Source organism: Engystomops pustulosus, chromosome 6, assembly GCF_040894005.1.
Source record: "Engystomops pustulosus chromosome 6, aEngPut4.maternal, whole genome shotgun sequence".
Classification (NCBI taxonomy): domain Eukaryota; kingdom Metazoa; phylum Chordata; class Amphibia; order Anura; family Leptodactylidae; genus Engystomops; species Engystomops pustulosus.
In genome coordinates, this window is record NC_092416.1 from 15849265 (window position 1) to 15854815 (window position 5551).

Genomic DNA, 5551 nt, shown 5'->3' on the forward strand with positions numbered 1-5551 from the left:
CTGGCAGCCAATCTTGGTGTGTGGCCACAACTTGTGGAGTTTGCAGTAGAAAACTGCCCGGCCAGTAGTTTGGCATCAGAGAGGGTGTTTAGTGCGGCGGGGGCCATCGTTACCCCAAAGAGAGCGCACTTGTGCACCCGTAAGGTGGAGAGACTGACCTTTGTCATGATGAATAAGGCGTGGATCGGCCAGGATTTCAACACACCAATGCCTAATGCATCAGATTAGATCATCCGTGATGCCTCTCCCAAATGTTGTGAAATGAGTCTGCATTCTAACTATATGCCTCAGATACTATTCTGGTTCTGCCACCCACCTGATGCCACACATCTGCTGTCAGTTGCTCCATCTGACTCCTACCATCTTTACCAGAGACTGGTAAAAAGTATAAAGTGACCAGAATAAGGTAAGTAAACCATTGTTTTTTATGTTATTGTTTATACTTAGTGATACATGAGTTCTCTTTTGAAGTTAAGACCCAGAGGATAACGTGTATCAAGATTAAAAATCCAAAAGGCTTCACGATTGAGAAGCAGAGCCCCTACATTACCTCCTCATGAAGGTTTATTGATTTTTTCGATGGCATAGATACACAAGTGTTCTGTTTTAGCATCATGTACAGACAAAAAATGTTTTGACACACCTGATAAATTACGATTTGCTGGATTTTTTATATCATTCAGGTGTTCCATAAACCTTGTTTTAAGCTTACAAGAGGTTTGTCCAACATACATTAAGTTGCATTTAATACAATGTAAAACATAGATGACATTTTATGTATTGCAATTAATGTGATGTTTAATGTGAAACTCCTTAGTACCAGCGCTGTTGAAAAAAGAGGTACTTTTGCGAACAAAACCGTAAGTGGTGCAGCATATGGCTCCACATCTATAAAAACCTGAATGAGAAAGACAGGTGCGTATTTTAGTAGTAGTCTGTAACATGGATGGAGAAAGAATATTACCCAAAGTTAAACCTCGTCGAGGTACTATTCTACATCCATTGTTTAAAATTTTCTCCAAAATTGGGTCAGTTTTCAAAAGAGGAATGTGTCTTTGAACTATTTTTGAAATTTTATTTAACTGCAAGCTATAGTGTAAAACTAAGGTAGGTAGGTAGGTTTGCGTTATTTTCATCGGGGTTCACATCCTTGTTTTTGCTGGTGGGAGGGTTTATCAAAAGATCTTTTTTTGCTTGAGTGTCCAATTAGGATATCCTCTTTTGTTCAAGCGAGTACAAATAGCATTGATTTCTCTGGAGTAATCAGCTTCCCTACTGCAATTGCGTTTTGCTCTAACAAATTCACCTACCGGAATACTTTTAATAGTATGTTCTGGATGGTGTGATCTGGCATGCAGAATGGTGTTACCTGATGTAGGTTTGCGATAAGTGTGAGTATTGACAATTTCACCTGCTGTACTGGTGAATGTACTTTGTGCACAACCTTGTTGCTGTCACCTCCAGAATTTATCATTGTGCCACTCTCTGGCCTCATGCTGCTGCAACAGCTGCCACCCATCTACACATACTGTCATTGTGCCACTCTGTGGCCTACCATGTTGCTGCCACCTCCACACTCTTTCATTGTGCCACTCTGTGGCCTACCATGTTGCTGCCACCTCTAGAATTTGTCAATGTGCCACTCTTTGACCTCCTGCTGCTGCTGCCGCAACCTCAACACCCTGTAATTCTGCCACTCTGTGGCCTAACATGTTGCTGTCACCTCCATAAATTGTCATTGTGCCACTCTGCGGCCTACTCTTGCTGCTGCCAACTGACCAGTCTCCCTGGAACACCCTGTGATTTCCATAATGCTGTTTTCACCCTCCATCACTCTATGACGTTGCCACTATGTTTGGTTTTCCCCTTCATTTCAACTTTCAGAAGGAATGAAAAGCTTCGGGATTGATAGGTAAAAGCAGGAGTGGATACAGAACACAGAGGACATGCAAATATCCCAATTACTGGTCATCTCTGTCATCTCATTTGGATCAACTGCTGTTTGTTTTTGGTTTTACCAATACTGATGGATTATTGACCGAATGAAAGCGGGAAAAGAAGGGCAAAATGATGAGTGATGTCAATGCAGAATTACTGCGACACCCTCTCCACTCTTTTGGGGGGCTTTCCACATGTATCCGCATGTAACAGAACAGGTTCTGTAGTAAACTATGGAATCATCTGATGTCAGTGTAAAAAGAGTGCACTCTTTGATGTTATAGTGGGATCTTGGCCCTCAGCTCGGTCCTTTCGAGCTGGTACAGACATTACCTTGTCAGGCTGCGTTCCCGCTTCGCTTATTTGGGGAAGTTGGCCTATGTAAGTGCACATGGAAGTGAAGAGTGAAGCGATTCTAAGAGCGGTGGCTGTCATGTGCGTGTCATACTAAAACACAGCATTCTACAACAACAACAACAACAGCACAACGTTCTACAACACCCTACAGGCTCTCTGCAGCCAGGAAATGCCTGTTTTTAACGTGATTTGCCATGACTCGAATAGGGCGGAAAACCAATTTTATTGGAAAATAAGTTTTGTGAACCTTGCTTAATTGCTGGCAACAGTTTTAAATTTACTGGGGCAATTTCTCTTTTTCACAGTTAGTCTCAAAAAATTGTAGGCTTGCAAAACCCCACCAAGATAAAGTTGATCCCATTGTAGGGGCTGCTATCAGATACCCATGGGTAAATTGTATATAATGAGTGTGAAGATATAAAGAGGTTGCCGTTCTGGAGAAGTGTTTAATATTTGGAATGTAAGATACCCAGAACAGTTGAGTCTGAAGGATTACCGTGATCCTGGTTGACCGTCTTAGAATTATAATGCATCTTTAGATCATGAGATTATAGTGCTACTAAATCCATCGTAATCCCTTTTATTTGGGCGTCTTTTATTGTACAAAAATTAAAACGTTCTAAAACTTTTGATAAATGAGTTGCTTTTATACAGTTGCTTGGTGCAACTTTCTGTGGTATATTTATTATAGTAAAATTATTCTGTAATAGACACTGTGTATAACTTTGTTTATCGCTCTCTCCAATAATAGTTATAGCCAGCAACAATGCACCCAATGGTTTGCTCTGTGCAATGTGTCAATCTTATGACTACAACTTGTGTGATTCTACGGAAATGATGAAGTGCACCGGAACACAAAATAGATGTATTACACTGACAAGTCGAGCAGGTAACTTGAATATTGTAGCATTTGTAGTATTTTGCTTTATGGGAATCTTGTACAAATACAGATTCTTTGGAAAAGGTCAAAATTTTGGAAATCATGAAGTCCTAAAAATCCAAAAGATGACATAGCTGGATAAGGTGTAGCCTTGAGCAGAGGGAGAACAGAAGAAACAGCTTGACTGGAATACCAGGTAGAGAAATTAAGTTCATTTTATTTGCTTGTGAGTGGAGGATTTTTTAGCTAAAAGAAATACCTGTTTTTATGAAAAAGTTGGTGACAGGTTCCCTTTAACTTCTCCATCTCCTGAGCTTCCTGCTCATGATTCCTCTATAAGCCTCCGTGGGTATTTTATAGCCCATGTTCTGCCTTCTACTGAGACTTGTGTTATGAAGCCACATGAAGTACATGAAGGTAAATTGAGGTAGAAATGAGCAGGAAGACAAATATGGGAGACACAAGAAGGGAGGTCACATGGCAACCTTCATAGGAGGGGTTTTGAGAGAGACAGCGAGGTACCCAGGACCCAAATTCCACAGGGCTTTAAAGTTAATCCAAAGGGACCAAATCCAGGTATATCATGAGATATGCAAGTCCACCATACACTCCATGTCTCTAATCTCCATCCGCATCATATGATTAAGGCCTTCAACCCATTGGGCTCTAGTGGACCTCCAAACTCTAGGAATAATCTGCTGCTTAGACAAAATACACTACATTACTTTTATTATAGGGGAGATAGAGCCAGGAATCATAGAGAGGAGAGAAATCTCAGTATTATAATTGGAGCATAATGTCCGACAATAAATAAAACCTGCTCTGTAGGTTCCTGACCCCGGACAGTCCCATCAAATGTGTAGCGGGGATCCCTTTGTTCAGTTGCATTGCCAACACATATCAGGAGTATAGGGGGAGATTACATGTAGTCTTACAGGAGAACGGTACCACCCGGAGAGGATTTTATAGTTTGTTTCTTGAATTTGTGCTGAAATGGAAAGGTTATGGCCCAGATTTATTATTCAAAATGGCTGTACATGTATTGTTGTAGTGTTTCCACGAGTATTGTGTGGTGACTACACTGTGTCCACTACGACACAATACTGTGCATGGAAAGGGGCGTCCAGATGCACAATCACACCGTGCACCACATTTATGTTGGCGGGTCCGATGTAATTGTAGCACCTGTAGAAATCTACTATTTTTGTTCTTCTAACTGGTTAGGAAAATCCAGTGAAACTGACTTATGACCAGTGAACTGATTTTAAACCCATAATAAATGCAAATGTTATAAATATAACAAAAAGCTGCACATGAGGTGTACATACAGTCGCCTTCAAGATCAATGTAAAACCATTTGTAGTAACTAACATAACCACAATATCTCTGCAGATGGATCTTCAAAAATAGCATCGACGAGGGGATGTGCAACAAAGAGTTACTGTGACCTTGGCAGCTACTCCATCGACCATGAATATTACACAGAACACATAAATGTAATTTGCTCCGGTGGAGGGATAAGTGTGCAGAAGGTTGTCCTGACTCCAACCATTGTCTGTCTTCTGCTGTTGAGGTGGATCTTCTAGGAGCTGGATGGGGTCATATATGTTCTGCTCCGGTCACTGTCAGATCTTTCTAGATGGTTTTAATAATTTCCAAATCAATAAATAATAAAGATTCTACTTATGTCACTGCTATTTTTCCTGACTTTTAAACATTATATATGTACAATATTCATTAGTATTAGCCCATGAGGAGTTGATGTAATAGCCATACACGCTCTGCTGACATACACAATCTATATTGGTGTAAGGGATGAGCTTCTGCACATTACATCAAGCCTAAATATATAGGAAGGCCATATATAGGGACACAGAACGTCCAACACTACAAGACACACCTCTACTTTTACTATATATGACAGACAGACTGTCAGGGTTCGGGGTCAGTGAACCCCTTAGACCACCCCTTAAAAATAGTAATAGCCGACACCTGGGACCGGAATCTAAGTGGCACCCAGTCTTCACCAGAGCCCGCCACAAAGCGGGATGGTCTTGCTGCAGTGTGGTACCACCAGGTCATTCCACAGGTGCGTATAGCCCGCGGTGGCAGCCAAGGTTGAGGTACAGATTCAGCTGGCAGTCTCAGAGTCGGTCCAAGCAGGCAGTCAGGGCTGGCAGCAGAGATGCAGAGGTCAGAGGTCGGGTCCGGGGTCCACAACAGAAGATCAAGTGGAGCAAGAAGAGAAATATGAACAAGGAGGGTAATAACGCTAGGAAGCTTTCTCTATGGCTTTTGGCTCAAAGATCCAGCAGGAGGTGATGGGAGCCGCCGGTTTGAATAGGAACCCTGAAGTGGCCTGCGCCAATCAGTGGT

At 41.7% G+C, this 5551-nt stretch overlaps 1 long non-coding RNA gene across 1 annotated transcript; it reads left to right on the forward strand.

Moving 5' to 3' along the window:
• The first annotated feature begins 309 nt into the window (after positions 1–309).
• LOC140065497 (uncharacterized) lies at positions 310–4798 on the forward strand. Its single transcript, XR_011847938.1, has 3 exons — positions 310–406; positions 3047–3184; positions 4568–4798. It is a non-coding gene; the product is annotated as an uncharacterized lncRNA (long non-coding RNA).
• The last annotated feature ends 753 nt before the right edge of the window (positions 4799–5551 follow it).